The 24,184-nt window shown below is 47.4% G+C and overlaps 1 protein-coding gene across 3 annotated transcripts in view; it reads right to left on the reverse strand.

Annotated features, from left to right (window-relative positions):
* Positions 1-23,935, reverse strand: part of GABRB2 (gamma-aminobutyric acid type A receptor subunit beta2) — a 394,028-nt gene extending 370,093 nt beyond the window's left edge. Inside the window, exon 1 of one of the 3 annotated variants that reach the window (XM_089769538.1) lies at positions 22,536-23,934. The gene's annotated coding sequence lies outside the window, so the exon portion shown is untranslated. Of the gene's footprint in view, positions 1-22,535 lie in introns of all 3 variants that reach the window. The other 2 variants (XM_089769536.1, XM_014580647.4) reach the window with 2 other exon arrangements.
* Between the last annotated feature and the right edge of the window lie 249 nt (positions 23,936-24,184).

The following is a 24,184-nucleotide window of genomic DNA, read 5'->3' on the forward strand; positions in this document are numbered from 1 at the left end:
GCATTACAGAAAGAATATGGATGCATTGGAGAGAGTCCAGTGTTAGGGAAACAGAAATTACTAGGGGGTTAAGCACATGACTTGCAAGAAGAGGCTGAGGGATTTGAGCTTATTTAGTCTACAAAAGAGAAGAGTGAGGGGGGATTTGCCTTAAACTACCTGAAATGGGGTGTAAGCCAGCTGGCTTGGTCCTGGACCTCAGACCTGTGTTCAGGCCTATGACTACCAGTTCAGTGGCCCCTTTTTGGCCACAGGGCCTGAGGGTGGGGCAGGCAGTAATACACACGCAAGTCCACTGTCAGTACAGCCTAGGCCCTGGTTCGGGGCGGGCCAGACAAACATAGTTCCCAGAATCAGTGCAGCCTGGGTGCTGGTTCAAGGCATGACAGGCTAACAAACACAGTTCCCCAAGCACTAGTGGGAAGGGGGAGACTGCCACCCGGTATGTGTGGTGGAAGGGGGGACGTGGGCCCTCCCTACTCCACCACATCCCGGCCCTGGGAGGTAGCAGTGGCTGTCTTGGCAGTCACTGGGGTCAGCAGGGAATCTGATCCACAATATGCCAACACACTTTGAAGGGTTATTAGGTTAGCCTGACCATCGTCGGCTTCCCCTGGGCCACTCCTAACTCTCCCTCCGTCTCTACCTGGCTCCCAGTCAGCTACTGGTTCTCAGGGTCCTGGTAGTCTGGGTTCTGGGGTAAAGTAAAGAAGGTCTCCGCCTCAGAGCCTGGTCCTGGTGGTCCAGGCCAGTCCTCAATCTCGGACAGATCCTTAGGGCCCTCCTGGCTGGAGCTCTCAGGTCAGGCCTCTGCTTCCATCTCAGCCCACCGTGGCCAAAGAGGGGTTCTTCCTCCTCGGGGTCAATGAGTGCTCACTACAGAGGGGTTCCAAAGAGGGTGGAAAGAGGCTGTTGTCAGTGGTGACAGATGACAGAATGAGGAGCAATGGTCTCAAGTTAGAGTGGGGGAGGTCTAGGCTATATATTAGGAAAAATTATTTCACTACGAGGTTGGTGAAGCACTGGAATGTGTTACTAGGGAGATGGTGGAATCTGCTTCCTGAGAGGTTTTTAGGGTCCTCCTTTGACAAAGCCCTGGCTGGAATGATTTAGTTGGGATTGGTCCTACTTTTAACATGGGGTTGAACTTGGGGTTGGACTTGATTACCTCCTGAGGTCTCTTCTTACTTCTCTGATGCTATGATTCTAAGATTGCAGAGGGAATCAGGATCAAGGCAAGGAGTTTATATCTCCCTTGACTATACGCTGCTGGAACATCCCCCTCCTATACCAATGGGATTAGATTGCAAAATTAGGTGTTTTTTGTGGGTTTTACACTTTCCTCATAAGCCTCTGATATAAGCTACTAAAGCAGATGACATACTTGTCCTATGTGACAAGTGGCTCTCATTTCATTTCACTCTTAGTAATACACAAGTCAATGGGAATTGCTTATAACATTGTAAAGGGAGTATAAAATGTCATGGCATATAGACTGCTTTTGAATGAAATATAAAGCATGTGACTCAGATTTTGACTGAGGTGTGTCAGTCTAAGAGGAATATCATAGCCAAAATTATCAGAGGGAATATGCCTTTTGCTTCAACAAGACACATGATACATGCCATGAAATACTTCTAGTTTCTTTAACTGCAAAATAATGCAGTAAAATTAATGTAATATTGCTGCATAGTTGAAGATTATATTTTGCATTTTCTAATTTTTTTGCTTTTGCATTTTGGGCTGAAATTTGTTTGTTTCTCAAGGAAAACTAATCTTCTCACTATATATTTTAGAAATGTGCATCTGTCCATCTGGGAATCCATTTGTTCAAGAACTCATAAGCAGTAAGAGCTAGGACCAGCAAATTTGATATGCAGCTTCTTCTTATCATAACTTAAAGCAAGGTAAGGGCTTGCTTGTGACAGGATAATGGGATGTGTATGAAATTTGATAGTTTCTCATAACATGGAAAAGGAGGGGTCTGTAGAAGGAAGTTATACTGTAGACTGATCTCGGGGAATAGCAAGGAGTCAGAATTGGGGACCAGAACAGCTAAAATCTTATTTGGCCATCAGGGGCAGGGATGGAGAGAGAGACAGCTATCTACTTTATATTTCAGAGAGTCTGTCTATTCATATGCCTATGTGTCTGTTCCCCAGCTAGGGGACATGCACTCATTCCCTGATTGTGCCCACTGTAGCTGGAGCAGCCATAGACAGACACTTTTCAGCTGGCCCCAACCTGCTGCGGTGAGAGAGGCCTGGGCTTGTCCTCTCTCCTTGGGGCAGCCTGCATACTGAACCCCTCATCCCCAGCTCCACCCAGAGCAATGATTTAAATTAATAAAAGGAAAATGTATTTGAGTTAAGGACCTGAACTGTGTAAAACTTCTACTTACTCAAAGAAAGATATGTTATTTAGCTTTCCTTTAATAGAGGCCAGCAATTACTATACATTGATTATTCTAAAGTATTATTTTATAAATAAAAGAAGCTCAGTAAGCACTGGAGTTGTTATAAAATACCTTCTTATTCATTTAATACCCTTTCAGGAGAGCCACAGATGCATGTCCACTGCTTCCAATGTAGGGCTGTTAGAAAATAGGAAAGATCTCCCAGCATGCAGCACTCCCCACTTTCTTTAGCATATGCCTTCTAAATATGCTTCTCTGTCAAAGTTACTTGTATCTAACCTAGCAATCACAATAGAGCCTGCTGAGTCTTAGCAAATAAGTTCTGATACAATTTTATATCTTACAGTTACTAAATTGTAGCTTAGTTTATGAAACATTTAAATGAAGTAAAGAAATCCTGACAACTGTTTTACATCTGTTCCTACCAGTTTGAGTTTCTGGAGTAATCTATTGAATACCTATATCTGTCGCAAATATAGGCTGTAATTCAGCAAGGCATGTGGATCAGGTACCAAAGCCTAACCACAATTTGATAAAATAAGCAATGCTCTAAACCAGTGATTCTCAACACAGGGATACTTACAGATCTTCCAGGGTACATATCAACTCATCTAAATATTTGCTATACTACAAGATAAATGCTAGTTTACATTGTATAGTATATGCTATACTCAAAACCATGGTGTCCAACATGCTAGCCACTAGCCACATGTGGCAATTTGGCCAGTTGAGTGTAGCTAGTTTGCTATAGCTTCAGAAATGGTTGGATACCACAGTTTTAAAATATAAGTACAATCTATTCTAGTTGACTTATTTTATAATTATATTGTGAAAATAAGAAAATCAATAATATTTCAGTAATAAAGTGCTGTTACAGAATCAGACATAAAATAACAGTGTAAGCAAGTACTATGCAAAAGACAATCAGACACACGAAAAGGACGCAGTCATTTGAGAGCCACTGCTCCATCAATACCGAGCAAAAACAGATTGGTGATATTTACTGATAAGCAAAATTAGTTAAATTGTAGGGCTTTTGAGAATAGAGGAGGTGTCATGTTATTGGATTTTAAAGGTCATTGCTGCACCCATGGGGGGTGCCCCAAAATCTATACAAAGGGGGCCATGTGAGGTGTCTCATGAAAGCTTGTGTTCTACTGATTCTGTATATGCTATTCATGTACTCCTATAATATCTGTGTGTGGAGTTATAAATATGTACTCTGTGCTGATGCTGGAAAATTTTCTGTCTGAGGCAGAGCAATGTGCCAGGAACGTTTGTTCAATGGCTATGCTGATGAGCGAGTCTCCAGGGACAATACCTCTCTAAATGCCAAAGACACACCTCGGGAATGAATCTGAATATCTGCAAACCAGCCAGAATAATGATTGCTGGCTTGGGACACAAGGATGGCCACTGACCATGTGACCTGCTACAGCTTGGAAGATGCCAGGAGAGGTATATAAGTGTCATGTGGCACCCCTCCATCTTGTCATGAGTTCAGATCCTAATCCTAGATGCAGCACTGCAGGGAACAATGAGCTGGAAAGAACCGTGGCCCCATCCTGACATAGGATGTACACCAGAGACTTTTAAGATAGCAGTTCATAAAATCTCTGCTAAAAGCATGTATCGAGAACTGGGTGATTCGACGCATGTAATGTATTCACCTTAACAACCTTACTCGCATGCTTTTCTTTCTTTTATTAATAAATCTTTAGATTTAAATTCTAAAGGATTGGCTCAGTGTGGTCTTGTGGGTGAGATCCAGAGTGTAAATTAATTGGGACCTGTGGCTGGTTTCTTGGGACCAGAAGAACCTGTTCGGGGTAGGTGAGATTGGGTTCTAAAACCGCTCACCTGTGTGCAGCACTTCAGGCCCAGGGCTGATTGGGGCATAGGAAGAGCTGGGGTTTCATAGGGGTTTTGCTCATGAGGTTTCTGGCTGGCCAGATTGGCAGCTGAAGCACTCGGTGTGACTTGTTTGTGGCCTATTTGGGAAGGTCTCCAGTCTAGGGCTGTAAGGAGCCCCGAGTTTTGAGCCATTCACCCTGAGTGGATGCTCTCAACTGTGCCCAGACCCGGCCCAGTCTGTCACAGTGGCATAATTGGCAGGATCCACAGATCTTGTTTAATTGAGCATTGGGTCAGGACCCCACGCTGTCTAACTTTGATTTCTGGGTGTTAGAACATAAGAATGGCCATAAAGGTCAGACTAAAGGTCCATCCAGCCCAGTAACCTGTCTGCCGACAGTGACCAATGACAGGTGCCCCAGAGGGAGTGAATCGAACAGGTAATGATCATGTGATCTCTCTCCTGCCATCCATCTCCACTCTCTCTGACAAACAGAGGCTGGGAACACCATTCCTTACCCATACTGCCATTTATGGACTTAACCTCCATGAATTTATCTAGTTCTATTTTAAACCCTGTTATAAACCTAGCCTTCACAGCCTCCTCAGGCAAGGAGTTCCACAGATTGACTATGCGTTGTATGAAGAAGAACTTCCTTTTATTTGTTTTAAACCTGCTGCCCATTAATTTCATTTGGTGGCCCCTAGTTCTTATATTATGGGAACAAGCAAATAACTTTTTCTTATTCACTTTCTCCACACCACTCATAATTTTATATACCTCTAACATATCCTCCCTTAGTCTCCTCTTTTCCAAGCTGAAAAGTCCCCGTCTCTTTAATCTCTCCCCATATGGGACCAGTTCCAAACCACTAATCATTTTAGTTGCCATTCTCTGAACCTTTTCTAATGCCAGTATATCTTTTTTGTGATGAGGAGACCATATCTGTACGCAGTATTCAAGATGTGGGCGTACCATGGATTTATTTAAGGGTAATAAGATATTCTCTACCTTGTTTTCTACCCCTTTTTCAATGATTCCTAACATCCTGTTTGCTTTTTTGACTGCCGCTGCACACTGCGTGGACATCTTCAGAGAACTGTCCACAATGACTCCAAGATCTCTTTCCTGATTAGTTGTAACTAAATTAGCCCCCATCATATTATATGTATAGTTGGGGTATTTTTCTCAATGTGCATTATTTTACATTTATCCACATTACATTTTATTTGCCATTTTGTTGCCCAGTCACTTAGTTTGGTGAGATCTTTTTGAAGTTCTTCACAGTCTGCTTTGGCCTTAACTTCTTAACTACCTTGAGCAGTTTAGTATCATCTGCAAACTTTGCCACCTCACTGTTTACCCGTTTTTCCAGATCATTTGTGAATATGTTGAATAGAATTGGTCCTAGGACTGCCCGTGGGGAATACCACTAGTTACCCCTCTCCATTTGGAAAATTTACCATTTATTCCTACCCTTTGTTTTCTGTCTTTTAACCAGTTCTCAGTCCATGAAAGGATCTTCCCTCTTATCCCGTGACAATTTAATTTACATAAGAGCCTTTGGTGAGGGACTTATCAAAGGCTTTCTGGAAATCTAAGTATACTATATCTACTGGATCCCCCATGTCCACATGTTTGTTGACCCCTTCAAAGAGCTCTAATAGATTAGTAAGACATGATTTCCCTTTACAGAAACCATCTTGACTTTTGCCCAACAAATTATGTTCTTCTATGTGTCTTTATTCTTTACTATTGTTTTAACTAAATTTGCCCATTACTGACGTTATACTTACCCATTTGTAATTGCCAGGATCGCCTCTAGAGCCCTTTTTAAACATTGGTGTTACATTAGCTATCTTCCAGTCATTGGGTACAGAAGATGATTTAAATGATAGGTTACAAACTATAGTTAATAGTTCCTCAATTTCACATTTGAGTTCTTTGGGTGAATGCCGTTTGGTCCCGGTGACTTGTTACTGTTAAGTTTATCAATTAATTCCAAAACCTCCTCTAATGACACTTCAATGTGAGACAAGTCCTCAGATTTGTCACCTACAAAGGACAGGTCAGGTTTGGGAATTTCCCTAACATCCTCAGCCATGAAGAATGAAGTAAAGAATTAATTTAGTTTCTTCGCAATGTCTTTATTGTCTTTAAGTGCTCCTTTTGTATCTCGATCATCCAGGGACCCACTGGCTGCTTAGCAGGCTTCCTGCTTCCGATGTACTTAAAAAACATTTTATTACCTTTGGAGTTTTTGGCTAGCTGTTCTTCAAACTCATTTTTAGATTTTCTTATTAAATTTTTACACTTAATTTGGCAGTGTTTATGCTCCTTACTATTTACTTCACTAGGATTTGACTTCCACTTTTGAAAAGATGCCTTTTTATCTCTCACTGCTTCTTTTACATGGCGGTTAAGCCATGGTGCATCTTTTTTAGTTCTTCGATGTTTTTTGAATTTGGGGTATACATTTAAGTTAGGCCTCTATTATGGTGTCTTTGAAAGGTGTTCATGTAGCTTGCAAGGATTTTACTTTAGTCACTTTAGTCACCTTTTAATTTCTGGTTAACTAACCTCCTCATTTTTGCATAGATCCCCTTTTTTAAACTAAATGCCACAGGGTTGGGCTGTGGAGGTGTTCTTCCCACCACAGGAATGTTAAATGTTATTATATTATGTCACTATTTCCAAGTGGTCCTGTTATAGTTACCTCTTGAACCAGATCCTGCGCACCACTCAGGACTAAATCAAGAATTGCCTCTCCCTTTGTGGGTTCCTGTACCAGCTGCTCTAAGAAGCAGTCATTTAAGGTATCAAGAAATTTTGTCTCTGCATCTCATCCTGAGGTGACATGTACCCAGTCAATATGGGATGAGTTGAAATACCCTACTATTATTAAGTTCTTTATTTTGATAGCCTCTCTAAACTCCCTTAGCATTTCATAGTCGCTATTACTGTCCTGGTCAGTTAGCAGATAATAGATCCCTACTGTTATATTCTTATTAGAGTAGGGAATTACTATCCATAGTGATTCTATGGAACTTGTTGATTCATTTAAGATTTTTGCTTCATTTGATTCTAAATTTTCTTTCATATGTAGTGCCTCTCCCCCACCCACACGACCAGTTCTGTCCTTCCGATATATTTTGTACCCTGGAGTGATGGTGTCCCCACTCCACCAGGTTTCTGTGATGCCTATTATATCAGTATCCTCCTTTAACATGAGGCACTCTAGTTCACCCATCTTATTTTTTAGACTTCTAGCATTTGTTGAGAGTTTGGTTGGTTAAAGAGCTGCTGCAATGAGTCAGCAACACTATGAAAGTCTGAACAGAGTGGCTCTGGAAGCCTTGTGCTTGGAAAGAGGCATTGCCTTTAGTGAGGAAGCTGCTAAGCCAGAGCTGAGATCTTTGTTAGTGGCCAGAAATGCTGCAAAAGAAATGAGAGTGCAGGATCCCGTGAAGAGAATGCAACTTAAATATAAACGAGAACTGGAGGAATTTTGTCTGCTAGCTGAGCAGAGAAGGCAGAAGCTAAATCAAGAACATGCAAAGAGGATGACAGAGTCGGACAAAAGAATTAGACTAGCCAAGGAGAAAACTGCCAGATTTGAACTTCAGCTTAAGAAAATAGAAGAACTGAAGAGACTGTATCCTCCTGGGAGTTCAATATATAATCGTGTGGGTATGTGGTGTGATTATGACATGGCAGATGTGTTTAACCCAGCTGATGTTGTAACCCAGCCCTAAAGCATGTATGGGGTTTGTGAAGAGGGTGAATGTGATTCTGGGCAGTTTTCTGGGGCTAGTCAGTCCCACTGTAACCAAGGGGAAAGTTTCTCTAGATGTTTGCCTGAGGCAGATGGCTCTGTGTCTATGCAGGAGGGCAGTGTGCCTGTGAGTGAGGGTTCTGGATGCCTGTCTGATGTTGCAGAGGTGAGGATGAAAGCAGAAGCAGGGCATGGGAACCCCAGGGGTTAGGACAATCATAGAATCATAGGACTGGAAGGGACCTCAAGAGGTCATCGAGTCCAGCCCCCCACCCTCAAGGCAGGACCAAGCTCCGTCTACACCATCCCTGACAGATGTCTATCTAACCTGTTCTTAAATATCTCCAGAGAGGGAGATTCCACCAGCTCCCTTGGCAATTTATTCCAATATTTGACCACCCTGACAGTTAGGAATTTTTTCCTAATGTCCAATCTAAACCTCCCCTGCTGCACTTTAAGCCCATTACTCCTTGTCCTGTCCTCAGAAACCAAGAGGAACAAATTTTCTCCTTCCTCCTTGTGACACCCTCTTAGATATTTGAAAACCACTATCATGTCCCCCCTTAATCTTCTTTTTTCCAAACTAAACAAGCCCAGTTCATGAAGCCTGGCTTCATAGGTCATGTTCTCTAGACCTTTAATCATTCTTGTCACTCTTCTCTGTACCCTTTCCAATTTCTCCACATCTTTCTTGAAATGTGGCGCCCAGAACTGGACACAGTACTCCAGTTGAGGCCTAACTAGTGCAGAGTAGAGCGGCAGAATGACTTCACGAGTTTTGCTTACAACACACCTGTTGATACAACTTAGAATCATATTTGCTTTTTTTGCAACAGCATCACACTGTTGACTCATATTCAACTTGTGGTCCACAAGGACCCCTAGATCCCTTTCCGCCATGCTCCTTCCTAAACAGTCGCTTCCCATCTTGTATGTATGGAACTGATTGTTCCTTCCTAAGTGGAGCACTTTGCATTTCTCTTTATTAAACCTCATCCTGTTTACCTCTGACCATTTCTCTAACAATGCTTCTCTAGAGCAGACTGCAGGGGATGGCCAGGGTAGATTTCTCACTGTGGAACAAGATAAAGTTCTGGAGGGTGATGGATCATTAGCTGGTGGTGCTTGTGAGTCTGAACCTGCACAAGTTGAAAGTGATTTGTGTGAAGAAGCACAGTGTGTGCAAACTGGAAATTTGGCTGCTGAGGAGAGCAGTGTGTCAATGAAAGAAGCTGTCTCAGGGTATGTCTAGACTGCAACCCTCTGCAGACAGAGGGATACAGATTAGGCAGGTCAACATTGCAAATGAGACAGGGATTTAAATATACTGCACCTAATTTGCATAAAAATGGCCACCGTGTTTTGCTGACTCAGCACTTTGTCGGCAAAAAGCGGCAGTCTAGGGGGGATCTGTCAAGAAAGAAAGCCTTTTTTGACAGATCCTGTAAACCTCCTTGCAGGAGGCATAAGGGATCTGTTGAAAAAGGCTTTCTTTCTCGACAGATCCCCCTCTAGACTGCCGCTTTTTGCTGACAAAGTGCTGAGTCGGCAAAAAATGGTGGCCATTTTCATGCAAATTAGGCATGGGATATTTAAATCCCTGTCTCATTTGCAATGTTGACCTGCCTAATCTGCATCCCTCTGCCGACAGAGGGATGCAGTCTAGACATACCCTCAGTCACTAGCCATGTTGCCTGAGAATAGCTAGGGGTGCTGGGACAAAGGAGAAACTGTCTCTGATTGTCTGTCTGTGTGTGGGGAAGAGTTTCTTTCTGTGTCTGAGGAAGTTGCCCCTCAGCCTGTGATGGCTGAGAGCAGGGTTGTTGTCCCAGAGCTGGGACTGGATACAGCTAAAGCCCAGAAAGGGAGTGGCCCTAGGTTTGGGTCTGCTGGGGAGAAGGATGCTGTGACTTGGGTAGATCCATTCGGTGTCTTGACAGAATCCCAGAGATCAGACTGTTCAGAAGCCTGTATGTTACCTGAGGAAGAGAGAATGGTTCATTCTAGTGTGGTGCTGAGACAGGTAGCCTTCTGGGTGCCAGTCCAGAGAGTTGCATAGGGAAGGAAAATGTCTCCAAACATGTATCTTATGAGTCTGTTTGTTTGCCTGAAAGGGGATTGTCTAGGAGTCCACCTGAAGAGCCAGGGGGAGATGAACTGTTGCTTAAGGAATCTCATGGGGAAGAGAGTCCTTGCAGTGATTTTAGCAAGCAGTTGGCAGGGACTGAGAGAGGTGACAGTGCCTGGCTTGGAGAAGGCATTCAAGAGAAAGCTCTGCCTGTAAAAGGCAACAGTTTGTTGTGTGAGGCACTTGTTTCAGTGCCTGACAGACAGAATTGTTCTGTTAACAATGACTCCACTGGCTTGGATTTAGAGAGATCCAATGTGGATGGTTTTGGAGAGATCTCAGAGGGGCTGAGGATTGTTACAAATGAGGCAGGAACATCCAGGGAATTGGAGCAGTCTGGTAACCAAGTGACTGTATGGCTAAATCTAGACTGCAAGCTTCTTTCGAAAGAGGCTTTTTCAAGAGTATCTTTAGAAAAAGCCTCTTTCATAAAAGAACGTCTAGACAACAAAAAGATTTTTTGAGAAAGTGGCTCACTAGACGCTCTATTTTGAAAAAGCCCTGTTTTCATGCAATAGCACCTTTTTTTGAAAGATGACTTTCAAAAAAAGGCATTATTCCTCATAGAATGAGGTTCACCACCGTCAACAAAACAGCTGCATTCTTTCGATTTACTGTTGACAGAATGAGGTAGTAGTCTAGACGCAGATACAGTTTTTTTAAAAAAAAGGCCACTTAAAAAAAAAACAAAAAACCTGTAGTCAAGACACACCCATAAATGTGACCAGCTTGCTGGGAAGTCAGGGTGTTTGGGACAGGATTGTTCCCTGGCTGATGATGAGAGTGGACAGTGGGTGCCTCAGATTCATAGGAAGGACTATGTAGCTAAGTATGCAGAGCAGAACAACTGTGTGGTTACTCTCTCTAGAATGCAGGAGATGGCAGTTAAGCTCCCCTCTCTGTACACTATGGAAACTTGTAATCGATCAGGGAATTTGATATTAGGTTCCATGGGGAAACAGGTTAGAGGTGGAAGGATGAGAGACTTCTGAGTCTACAGCTTATTGTTGTTACCACACTGACTGAGGGGAGGGGGAGAATTCCATGGCCATTGTGATCAAGGAAGACACACCCAGCCAGCCCTTTGTCTCTGCTAAGGCAGGTTTTGAGCCCAAAGGACAAGGGGGGTGGGTGGGCAGAACTTGCTTTGCCAAAGGAAAATTGCAGTTTACACCTGAAGGGTCAAAACTACAATAGTGTGGAGCCAAAGATGTGGCATGAGAGAAAGTACTGCCAATGTACACTGGATATGGATTTGTTCCTATTACTCATGTTAACTTTTGTAACCAATGTGCTGCTGTTGTCAGAAATTGTAAAAATGTACAATGTGCATACTGTTTTGGAAAAACCATATAATCTGTCAAGAACCGTATCAAATAACAGACTATATGTTAAAGGACCTTGTGATATTGATATATCATGGTTAATGCCTGTAACTGATCTTCAAACTTCTTACAGGAAAAGAAGGTTCCAGCCACAAGGTGCTGTGTGGAAAGGAAAACTGAGGCACACCACCAGTTTGTTTTCATGGCTAAGGGCCAAGATGCCTACACTATGGAGGATGAGAATACCTACATTAACAAAATGTTAGTTGGAATTCAGAGAGTTGCCAGAGCTGGCATAGCTAAATTTATTATTTTCCTTACCTCTGGGCAAGATCACCTGACACACATGGGGATCTTGCTGCCAAAGCACATCCAGTTGGCTATAGTTCTTACCAGATTTTTCCTTGTGTTTATAAAACCTGGCAAGGACGTTGTTGTCTTTATGACAGACCTTGCAGTGATTAAGCCTATTTTAGGCAAATTTGGTTTTCATACACTTGTCCAGTTCTGTACTGTGGTTTCTAATATTGGATTAAAATGTGTAATAACACAGAGCTAAAACATGGGGAGGCCTATGATGCCCTCAGTGATGTTAGTAGCATCACTTCCTGCATCAATTTTGCATTGGGGGTGTCACGTTATTGGATTTTAAAGGTCATTGCTGCACTCATGGGGAGGAGCCCCAAAATCTATACAAAGGGGGCCATGTGAGGTGTCACATGAAAGCTTGTGTTCTACTGATTGGGTGTGTCTAGACTACAGGGTTTTGTCAACAAAAGTGGACTTTTGTCGACAAAACAATACCTGCGTCCATACTGCCTTTGAGTTATGTCGACATAACGTCAACAAAACTCAGCAGTTTTGTCGACGTATGTAAACCTCATTTTACGAGGAATAACGCCTTTTATCGACAGAGTTCTGTCGATAGAAGGCATTATTGCATCTACACTGTCCTTTGCGTCCACACTGTTATGTCGACAAAGTGGCTTGCTTTGTCAACAGAACTGGATGTAGTCTAGACGCTCTATGTCGACATAAGTTTTGTCGATAGATTCTGTCAACAAAACTTATGTCGACGTAAGCCTGTAGTCTAGACAGATCCATTCTGAATATACTATTCATGTACTTCTGTAATATCTGTATGTGGAGTTATAAATATGTACTCTCTGTTGATGCTGGAAAATTCTCTGTCTGAAGCAGAGCAATGTGCCAGGAACATTTGTTCAATGGCTATGCTGATGAGCGAGTCTCCAGGGACAATACCTCTCTAAATGCCAAAGACACACCTGGGGAATTAATCTGGATGTCTGCAGACCAGCCAGAATAATGATTGCTGGCTTGGGACACAAGGATAGGCCACTGACCATGTGACCTGCTACTGTTTGGAAGATGCCAGGAGCGGAATATAAGTGTCATGTGGCACCCTCCATCTTGTCTTGAGTTCAGGTCCTGATCCCAGATGTAGCCCTGCAAGGAACAACGAACCGGGAAGAACCGTGGACCCATCCTGACATAGGATGTACACCAGAGATTTTTAAGATAGCAGTTTATAACATCTCTGCTAAGAGCCTTTATCGAGAACTGGGTGATTCGATGCATGTAATGTATTCTTCTTAACAACTTTGCTCTCGTGCTTTTCTTTCTTTTATTAATAAACCTTTAGATTTAAATTCTAAAGGATTGGCTCAGCGTGGTCTTGTGGGTGAGATCCAGAGTGTAAATTAATTGGGACCTGTGGCTAGTTTCTTGAGACCAGAAGAACCCATCTGGGGTAGTGAGATTGGGTTCTAAAACCCCTCACCTGTGTGCAGCACCTCAGCCCCAGGGCTAATTGGGGCATAGGAAGAGCTGGGGTTTCCTAGGGGTTTTGCTCATGAGGTTTCTGGCTGGCCAGATTGGCAGCTGAAGCACTCGGTGTGACTTGTTTGTGGCCTATTTGGGAAGGTCTCCAGTCTAGGGCTGTAAGGAGCCCTGAGTTTTGAGCAATTCACCCTGAGCAGATACCCTCAGCTGTGCCCAGACCCAGCCCTGTCCTTCACAGGACGGAAAATGGAAAATGATAAAGAAACAACTAATAAGAAAAGAAATATTATTTTACTGTATTAGTGGAACTGATACATCTTTAAAGCTGTACATAATGTGGCAGGGCCAGATGAGAAGGCTATAAAAAAGTAGTCTTATTGGAGTCCGGGAGGTGAGCAGGTATAAGCCTGCCCATATCTAAAGGACCTACTCTCAGCTTACGGGGAGGGTCCACAGAGCCCAGAACACCAAGTGATTACAGGGGACAAATAAAGAGAAAAACAGGGAGTTGCAGGTGAAAGGGCTAAAACAAGGGAGCTGGATGGAGACACTGAGCAGAGAACCCTGGACATCGCTCATTGCTCCTCGAATACCTCTAGAGAGCATCCACTGGACACTGCTCAGTGGAACTCTGCCCAGATGTGTGAACAGATAGGTTGTATCTAGACTGGCAAGTTTTTCTGCAAAATCAACTGCTTTTGTGGAAAAACTTGCCAGCTGTCTATACCAGCCACTTGAATTTCCACAAGAACACAGACTTCCTACTGTCTGAAATCAGTGCTTCTTGCGGAAATAGTGTGCTGCTCCCGTTCGGGCAAAAGGGCCAGTGTAGACAGCTCAGATTTGTTTTGTACAAAAAAGCCCCGATCGCGAAAATGGCAATCGGGGCTTTTTTTGGAAAAGCGCATCTAGATTGGCACAGACGCTTTTCTGCAAAATGCTTTTGCAGAAAAGCATCCGTGCCAATCTAGATTCTCTTTTCCACAAATGCTTTTAACGGAAAACTTTTCCATTAAAAGCATTTGCGGAAAATCATGCCAGTCTAGACGTAGCCATGTAGAAGCAGAAATAAGCCTCTCAGTCACAGGCCCCTCCTTCAGCCTACCTCTTTTCCCTGGTCTAGTAAATTGCCATTTTGGCTATAGAAAGGAGGAGGTTGACAAGGAGATCTCACGACTTTGTGGGGCCACGGATGGGGTGTGCATAAATTAATAGGTGAGGGGCTAAGTGCAGCCAGAACCTCAACAAGAGGCTCTGGAGGAGCTGAAAGAGGAGCTGTAACCTGGCACACTCAAGATAGACATGTCCCAGGGTCTCTCACTCCACAGAAGGGGCAAGTGTCGGGAACAGGGGTGAACCACACCAAGTACATACCCATGCTCACAGCACCATGGAGTATTTTTCAGCTGATGTCCCCAGTGGGCCATAAAACTAAGGTTGAGTAGAGACTGGCTCACTGAGGCTCCCCACCCTCTACCAGGCAGTGAGAAAGGGCCTGCTGCTGGAAGTAGGAGGAATTCAGCTAGACACTGCTGATGGGGGAGGAGGGCAGGTGCCCACAGCACCTGCTGCAGGACCCAGCAAAACAAAAGGGGGGGGAGGAGGAGCAAGCAGTGGGGCCAAGAACGGAAAAAGGCCCCTGCAGCAACTGAGGCTGGGGAGGGACCGGCAATGACAGCAGCAGCAGCAATGCACTGTGAGGGACCGGGGGGGCGGGAGGGAGGGTTAACCACACCTCATTCCCAGATCCCCACAGAAACTACACCAGTCACCACTCCAGGGACCCAGATGGAGATAGTGTACCTTACAAACTCCCCCTGCTCCACCATCACCATACAGCAAGCTGTGGGGCGGAAAGAAAAACTCTAAGGCTGTGTCTACATTGGCACGATCTTGCGCCAAAGTGGCCGCTTTTGCGCAAAAACTTCCTGCCTGTCTACACTGGCGGGGAGTTCTTGCACAAGAACACTGATGTTCTAATGTAAGAAGTCAGGGCTTCTTGCGCAAGAACTATGATGCTCCCGCTCAGGAATAAGTCCTCTTGCGCAACTGTTCTTGTGCAAGAGGCCAGTGTAGACAGGCAGCCAAGACATTTTGTGCCAAAGCAGTCTAAAAGGAAAAAAGCCTTAGTGGCTGCTTGGACGCTCCTTACCTGCAGGCAGCTCCCGGGCTTCCTGGTAATCCAAGCCCACTTAAAGGCAAACGCAGCCTGCAGAGGCCACGAAGCAGAAGCCTTTCTGCCATCGAGCTCTGCCATGCGGCTCTGCTCCCTTCCCAAACAGCCACCAGACCACCAGACCAGGATGGCCGCTCCGGCGAGGGCCAGGGGACAGGAGCCAACACCTGCCCCCGCTACGAGCGGCTCCACTGCATCCTGGGCCAGGCAGCACCCCAAGGACCGTCCATGCCCGTGGACATGAGCAGGCGCCCCTCCGTCACCAAGCCCAGAGAGGTGGGAGAGGAAGACGAGCCAGCCAGCGGGTCGGACGAGGAGAAGGACCAGGGCAGCAGCATGACCCTCCAGGTGGAGGTCCTCTTCGGCAGCCCCAACGTCTCTCGTGCATCCTTGGAGGCCAGGGAAGGATCCACTGGTGAGTGTTGCACTTTGCACTCACAAGGGCAGGGGGAGCACCTGCCCGGGGGTGGGGGAAGGAGCGTCACTTAGGCAGCGTGAGCTGCATGCTGTGTAGCATTAGGCAGTAAGCAGCACGTGCAGCCTGGTGACCTAGCGGCACGTGGCCGTGGCAGGCAGCTCCAGGGCATGCCTGGGACCAAGCTGCTCACTCACATCCGGACCAGGGGGAAGGGTGGATGCTGGCTGGAACCAGCCAAGGCCCCAGGGGATCTGGCCAGAGCCCACAGCTCCACAAAGGTGCAGCACGCAGAACGGCAACACTGTCCCATGCCTGGCTGTGAGGCGCAGCTAGCTGCTCCTGGGAAAAACCACAGCGTCACAGCCCTGTGAGCGTGGCCCCCACTGAGCCCCTCGCCTGCTCCCGGTGGCTTGGCTGCCCTCCCGAGGGAAGTCCCCACTGCGGCCACACATGTCCCTGGGCTACGTGCCTTGGCTGGCTCCTGGGCTACCGTGTGTGAGGGCTAGCGGGAGTGGGAGGGGGAAAGTGGTCGGGCCGACCCTAGGGCCACCTGAGTTTTGCTCCAAGGATGGGACATTCCCCAGTCACCCCTGGTTCCATCCAGGAGACATCCCACGGGATGGGGATCTGAGAGCCCAGACCACCTCTGCCATATGTGCTCCCAGGCACTGTGTGGGGATTCATCTTGCTCCCTGTCAAACACCATTGATTAGCCCAAAGCCTCACAGCCTCCCCTGGCAGGGAGTTACACAGGTTAACATAACACACGTGTCCTCCCACCCCCCAAGGGGCCAGGATACAGACCGGTGGTTACAATACATGGAGGAGCACCCTTCTTGGGGGGCAGTGCTTTATGCAAACATACAACACGGGGGGGGGGGAGTGGGCCCAAGCCACAGTACCGTGGTATCACCTGGCCTCAGGGGTGGAGGGCATGGGATGTCGGGACGGTGGCCGGGCAGCCTGATTGACCCATCCTTTTCTCTGTTCCCTGCAGCAGGACCGAGCAGGAGCGGGGGACCCTCCAGCCCTGTGGCAGCGGCAGTTCCCCCAACCACCCAAGCCCAAAGCCGGTGGGTCCGGCAGCAAGACCAACTGTTTCGGCGGCATGTGCAGGCCGTTGAGCGCATTGAGGTGGCCATCACCCGGCGTGTGGATGTGGATCTTGAGTGGCGCCAGCAGTCCCGGGACCACTTCCAGGCCCAATGTGAGTGAGTGGCAGATGCCACCACTGCCCTCACCGCTTACATTGGGCATGCCGTGCACTCCAGCATGGCAATGCCCCATCCACCCACCATCTCTCCCTTCCAAATGCCTGGGCCCCTGCTTCCTGCTCCCGCCATCCCCCCTGATCCTGCTGCCCCTCCTGCTGCCCCTTCTGCCCACCTTCCTGTGGTGCCTGTCCCAATGCGGCCAGACCCACATGTGCTGGTCAGACCCCGCAGAGGAGGTCGCAGGGGCCACCCTTCTCAGCACTAGCTCCCCTCCCCCCTCCCAGTTCAGAGTCCCCTCCCCATTGTAAATAAAAAGTTCAAACTTTGTTTTCCAAAAAAAACTGTGTTGGTTGTTTATTGGGAGGTACAAGGAGGAGAGAAGAGGGAAGGCTTGGGGATGGGATGGAGATGTAAAGGGAGACAGAGGTGACCCTACTATGGGGCCTGGGAGAACATCTCCGTCAGGGCCTCCCGGATGCGCACCCCATTGTGGTGCACCTGGCGGATGGCAGCTGTGCGGGGCTGTTCCAAGGCCTGGCCCTCACCTGCCATCTATGGTGGGACGAAGGCCTCCCCCTTCCGCTCCATGAGATTGTGGAGCATGCAGCATGTGGCCACTACCTCGGGGACATTCCGCTCACCCATCTCCAGATGGGTGAGCAAACAGTGGAACCGGGCTTTCAGCCACCTGAAGGCGCACTCCACTTGGTTGCGGGCCCGGTTGAGGCGGCCGTTGAACCGTGCCTGGTTGTGGTCCATCTGCCCTGTGTAGGGCCGCATTAGCCATGGCAGCAGGGGGTAGGCCACATCCCCCACAACACATGTGGGCATTGGCACGTCCCCGACAGTAAATTCCTGCTGGGGAAGAAAGTGCACACACACACACACCAGGGCCTCCTCACTGCGCTGGCTACCCCTTCCTCCTCCAAGCAGGCCTGTGCAAGGGAGGGACGGCCCAAACCCCTGGGTGACTCAGCCTGGAGTTTTGCCTGCTCCTGGGCATGGAGTGCAGCACCCTTCCTCCCCCCCACACACACACACTGGCCCTGGGACTTACCTGCATGACGACGGTACTGACGGTTGATCTGCCCACCCTTAACTGGTTTGCCACCGATTGGTAGCTGTCCGGAGTAGCCAACTTCCAGAGTGCGCTGGAGACCCTCTTGTCCACTAGGATGGGTGCCCACAGCTGCGTCGTGCTTCTCTGGAGCGCAGGGGTGAGCCAGGCACATAGCTCCAGGAACATCTGCTTTCGCATGCGAAAGCTCCGGAGCCATTGTTGGTTGTCCCATTTACTCAGGACCAGGCAGTCCCACCAGTCGGTGCTGGTGTCCAGTCTCCACAAGGACCTCTCCATGGTGGGGTTGGGATGGCACAGGGACACCATGGCCTCCCTGGTGAGGGAGTCCAGAGCAACCTGCACCTCGAGGTCCTGGAGGAGGAGTGCAGCGGCATGGAACAGCAGCATGGCACTCCAAAATGGCCGGAAGGAGCCAGAGCAGGCACAAGGCCACCCCTGGCTCCATGGCACAACAAACGAGCTGAGATCAAAAAATCACCCAAAGACACTAAGGAACAAGGCAGTGGTGTCCAATAAGGCAGAGGGCAACCACAAATAGAACTGCTATGGCTGTCAGTCCCTGCAAGAGGTCCTATAGCTCGCAGCAGGAGAGAAACAGCTGTCCGGGGAGATCCCTTTAAGCACGTGTCTCAGAGGAGCTCCAGCCCCCACCCCCAGAAAGGACTGGTGCCCTTTTGCCCTCTTCAAAATGGTTCCGGGCTTCTGCTTTTATGCAAAAGCGTCCCACCAATATAGACCAATATGATGAGTCCCGAATCAATATAGACGCTCTCTTGTGTTAAAGAGTATTTGTGCAAAATCATGCCAATGTAGATGTAGCCCAAGAGTGGCATAAGGCAGACCCCTTCCTCTGCCCCAGAGGAAGCAGCAGCAGTAGGGAAGGAGAAGTCCAGGTCTGCTACAGTGAAGAAGGGGGGCAGGTAGTCCACCAAGAAAAGGGAAAAGGGTATTCTCCTCACTTCCTTCACCCAGAGGAAGGGCAGCAGAGGTCCTCCACCCACTACCACACACCCAGCAGCTCTTTCAACCAGCTAAGGTGCATGGGTGGAGGAGGAAGCTGCCTGCAAAAAAAAGCAAGTGGAGAGAAGAAGAGTGGGCCTCGCCCAGAATGGAAGCACCCCCCTCCACACACACCCTTCCCGGAGAAGAGAGGGGTTCAGGAGGGAACAGAGTAGAGACAATGACAGGATCAGGTCAGAGAGAGACAAGAAGACTTAAGGAGACTCAAGGAGCTTGGCTTGTTTACCTTAACCAAAAGAAGGCTGAGGGGTGACATGATTGCACTCTTTAAATATATTAGAGGGATAAATACCAGGGAGGGGGAGGAATTATTTAAGTTTAATACCAATGTGGACACAAGAACAAATAGATATAAGCTGGCTAGTAGGAAGTTTAGACTTGAGATTAGACGAAGGTTTCTAACCATTAGAGGAGTGAGGTTCTGGAACGGCCTTCCAAGGGAAGTAGTGGGGGCAAAAGATCTATCTGGTTTCAAGATTAAACTAGATGGGTTTATGAAGGGGATGGTTTGATGAGATAACATGATCTTGGTAACTAAATGACCATTCATTATCAGTGGGAAATAGGTCAATGGAGGGATGATAGGAGTTACTATAGAGAACTTCCTGGGTGTCTGGCTGGTGAGTCTTGCCCACATGCTCAGGGTTTAGCTGATCGCCATATTTGGGGTCAGGAAGGAATTTTCCTCCCGGGTAGATTGGCAGAGGCCCTGGAGGTTTTTTGCCTTCCTCTGTAGCATGGAGTACAGATCACAGCTGGAGGATTCTCTGCACCTTGGGGTCTTCAAAGTATTTGAAGATAGCACAGTGGGAGGCTACCCGAGCCCAGGCTATGTCTAGACTGTGGAGTTTTTCTGTGATGCCTCTGGTATCCCGGAGAAACTATTCCGCATCCAGGGAAAGCATCTGCTCTTCCGACATTTTTTTTGGAAGAGCAGACGTGCTCTTTCAGAAGCCTTGTATTCCTCATTTTATGAGGAATAAGGGCTCTTCCAAAAGAGGAGTTTTTTTCCAAAATTTGGCATGGTGTAGACGGGCCAAATATCAGAAAAGCCTCTTCCGAAAAAACAATTGGAAAAAGGTATGCAAATTGCACAGTACTATTTGCATATCTTTTCCTGAAAAAATCAGCAATTTAGATGTAGCCCCAGGTGAATGCAGCTGTAGCCCCAGACGTAGCCAACAGGAGGCAGTGAGGCTCTGGCAGGAGACCAAACAGCTGATGATGAATCAGGCAGCCCAAGAGCATGCCCTCTGGAAGCCTAGCTGCTTACCTTTGAGAGGGTTGCGGAACTTGAGGACTAGCCTACAGACCAGTGAGCCTATATATTTGGCCCATTTCTGTGTGGAGAGACCCAGTAGGCATACCATGACCTGCCTGCTGAAATAGCAGCAGACTACCTTCTGTTGAAGGCAGAAATCTTAGCCCAAGTGGGAGCGATGGCTGCAGTGCGGGCCCAGCAGCATCATGAGTGGAGATACCAGGAGAATAAACCTCCGCGTTCTCAATTATATGACCCTATCCATCTTGCCTGGCAGCATCCTACTCATAAATACATGGGGGCTGTGTCTACACTGGCATGAATTTCTGGAAATGCTTAAAACGGAATACTATTCCGTTTTCAGTTTTTCCGGAAAAGGAGCGTCTACATTGGCAGGCTGCTTTTCCGGAAAAGCCCTTTTTCCGGAAAAGCGTCTGTGGCCAATGTAGACGCGCTTTTCCGGAAATGAGCCCCGATCGCCATTTTTGCGATTGGGGCTTTTTTCTGGAAAAGACTACTGGGTTGTCTACACTGGCCCTTTTCCGGAACAGTGTTCCGGAATAAGGACTTATGCCCAAGCAGGAACAGAATAGTTTTTCCGGAATAGCGGCTGATTTTGTACAGTAGAGCATCGTTGCTTTTCCGGAAATTCAAGGGCCAGTGTAGACAGCTCGCAGCTTATTCCGGAAAAGTGGCTGATTTTCCGGAATAAGTGGCCCAGTGTAGACACAGCCAAATAGTCCATATAGAGGAGCAGGAATACAGAGTTGCAGTTTACAGGTAAGAACATAAGAACAGACATACTGGATCAGACCAGTGGTGCATTTAGCCCTGGACAATTGTCAATGTCAGGCCCTGAAGAGTCTCTTTGGGGTAGCCATATTAGTCGGTATCTGTAAAAACAATGAGGAGTCCTGTGGCAACATAAAGACTAATACATGTATTAAGTCATAGCTTTTGTGGGTAAAAAACACTTCATCCTGCAGAGGAAATGAACAGAACAAACAATCATCGAATGATCCATCCCCATCATTCAACTGTGAATTTCTGCAGTCTGAGAAGGTGATTCATTCATGTTGGTCATTTGTGTACTGACTCCAAATGGGCTGGATAGTCTTTCAAACAGAGCTCATATTGCCAAGGATCTTCTAATTACTGGGTGCTCTCAGAAACATCCTACTATAGCATGATCATGTATTAACTGATTCAGTTCAGCATGCAGCAACCAAAAAGAAGAAAAGATCAATTGATCTGATTATTAAACATTGGGTGGATGTATACATGACATGCACATACAAATATAACAACCACAGTATGTTCTGGAATCTACCAAAGTAAAACACCTTGACTGAAACTGAGTTCTGTTAAGGACTTCAGGATGGGACATTCCAAATAAATGTAGAGTGTATATAAGTGGAGTGCATTATTTATGAAATAGGCTTACAGAAATGTACACAATCACATTTTATGATTATGTTAAGTGTGATATAAATATTTTCACAAGATGCAGCTTCTGATTTGCTCTTACGCAAATTATTCTGTTTTTCAGAGAACGAGGCAGAAAAATCAGTCTGTATTCATTAGATAACAATCATGGCACCAGTGAACATTCACCAGGTACATACCACTCAGTATATGGTCAATAGAATCCATGAAAATCCATCACATACAATGTATAAAAGATGGGTTCTATGTTAAGAAGCTTTTTGTATTTAGAAGGCTCAGTATAAACCTTTTGCAAAGTAAATCAAAAGCTAAGCCATCACATATTCTGCTAAAGGGTAACTATCACACGGTGCACATTGCGCCCCTCGCCTCTCCTGGGAGGCGAGTCCCCCTCCCCCGATTATAGCCCGCGCTGGAGGGGTGAGGGGTCCGGGCCCACCCTTTCTCCAGACCCCGACCCAGGGCCCTAACACCAGGAGGAAACCTCCTGACGGTAACAGGCGGGGGTGTACCCCAAAACACGCCCGTTCCCGCGTTCCACGGCCTGCCCTGGGTCTTGTTCACCCTGCCGCGCCGTTATCAGCCGACCTCTCGGGCCTTCCTGGCCCCCTCCTCACCTCTTGTGGCGCCTTCCCCCACGGCTTTCCCTTCGTTCGCCCCAGGGTCCTTTTTATCTGCCCGCCCGTTGGCGCCGCCGGACGCCCTCACTTCCGGGTGCCCCTCCCTGCTCCACTCGGGCACGCCTCTGATGTCTGCGTTCCCCTCCGGCGCGTCTTGCTGACGTGTCCGCGCTTTAGCTCCGGGGCCCAGAGTGGCTGCGGCCGCGGCTCCAATTCTGTCATTATCAGACGTGGCTCGCGGCGTTTGTAAGTGGTGGGGTTGCTTCACTCCGTCACACACCTCCCCCCTTTGCCTCTCGCCCAGACTTGTTTGGCAGAGGTTTTGCATCCCCCCTTCCTTTGTGTCCTCTTGCCCTTGCCCTTCTATACCTGCCATCTCCTCCTGCTCATCACCCGGCAGTCGAGAGAGGCAATCAGCGTTCAGGTGCTCTTTACCTGGTCTGTGCTTTCTCTCGAAATGGTATGGCTGTAAGCTTAAATACCAGCGGAGTATCCGAGCATTCATCTCTTTCATAGTCTGCATCCATTTCAGCGGTGCATGATCCGTCACCAATGTAAAGTGGCTACCTATGAGAAAATATCGTAAAGAGTCTATTGCCCACTTAATAGCCAGCGCCTCCTTTTCTATTGTGGCGTAATGTTTTTCGCGGGGGAATAATTTTCTACTCAGATACACCACTGGGCTTTCCACCCCGTCCTCTTCTTGTGCCAACACTGCCCCAAGACCCACCTCCGATGCATCTGTATGCAGCACAAATGGTCTTTCAAAGTCGGGTGGTCGCAACACCGGCCCTGACATTAAACATTTACGTAACGTCTCAAACGCCTGTGTCCCTTGTGGTGTCCACACCACCCTTTGAGGGTGATTTTTTTTTGTAAGGTCCATCAAGGGCGTGGCTAGCGAGGCGAAATGCGCTATAAAGCGCCGGTAGTATCCCGCCAGGCCCTAAAACTGGCGGACCTGTCGTTTTGTCTGTGGGCGGGGATAGTCCCAGATCGCCTGTACTTTATCTAGTAGGGGTTTTAACCGCCCATTACCCACGGTGTATCCCAAATACGATACCTCCCTTTTCCCGAACTGGCATTTTCTTGGGTTCGCTGTGAGGCCTGCCTGCCGGAGCGTCTGCAGCACGGCTTCCAGCTGCCGAAGATGGTCTTCCCATGAACTGCTGAAAATGACAATGTCATCAATATAGGCAGTTGCGTAGTCTCGGTGAGCCTCCAAGACCTGGTCTATCAGCCGCTGGAAGGTGGCTGCCGCGCCATGCAATCCGAACGGCATGGTGACAAACTGGAACAGGCCGAATGGGGTGGCAAACGCCGTCTTCTCCTTTGACGCGGGCAACAACGGGATCTGCCAATATCCCTTTGAGAGGTCGATGGTTGACAAATATTTGGCCTGTCCCAATCGCTCCAGGAGCTCTTCGACCCTCGGCATGGGGTAGGCATCGAACTTGGACACTGCGTTTATCTTGCGGAAATCAATACAAAAATGCATGGTCCCATCCTTTTTCGGGACTAATACGATTGGGCTCCGCCAGCTGCTTCTTGACTTTTCTACTACCCCCCACCGGATCATATCCTGTAGTTCTTTCTGTACGGTGGCCCATAATTTCCGTGGGATGGGGCGTACCGGATCTCTTACC

Source organism: Pelodiscus sinensis, chromosome 16 (genome assembly GCF_052426305.1).
Source record: "Pelodiscus sinensis isolate ZL-2025 chromosome 16, ASM5242630v1, whole genome shotgun sequence".
NCBI classification, from domain to species: Eukaryota; Metazoa; Chordata; order Testudines; family Trionychidae; genus Pelodiscus; species Pelodiscus sinensis.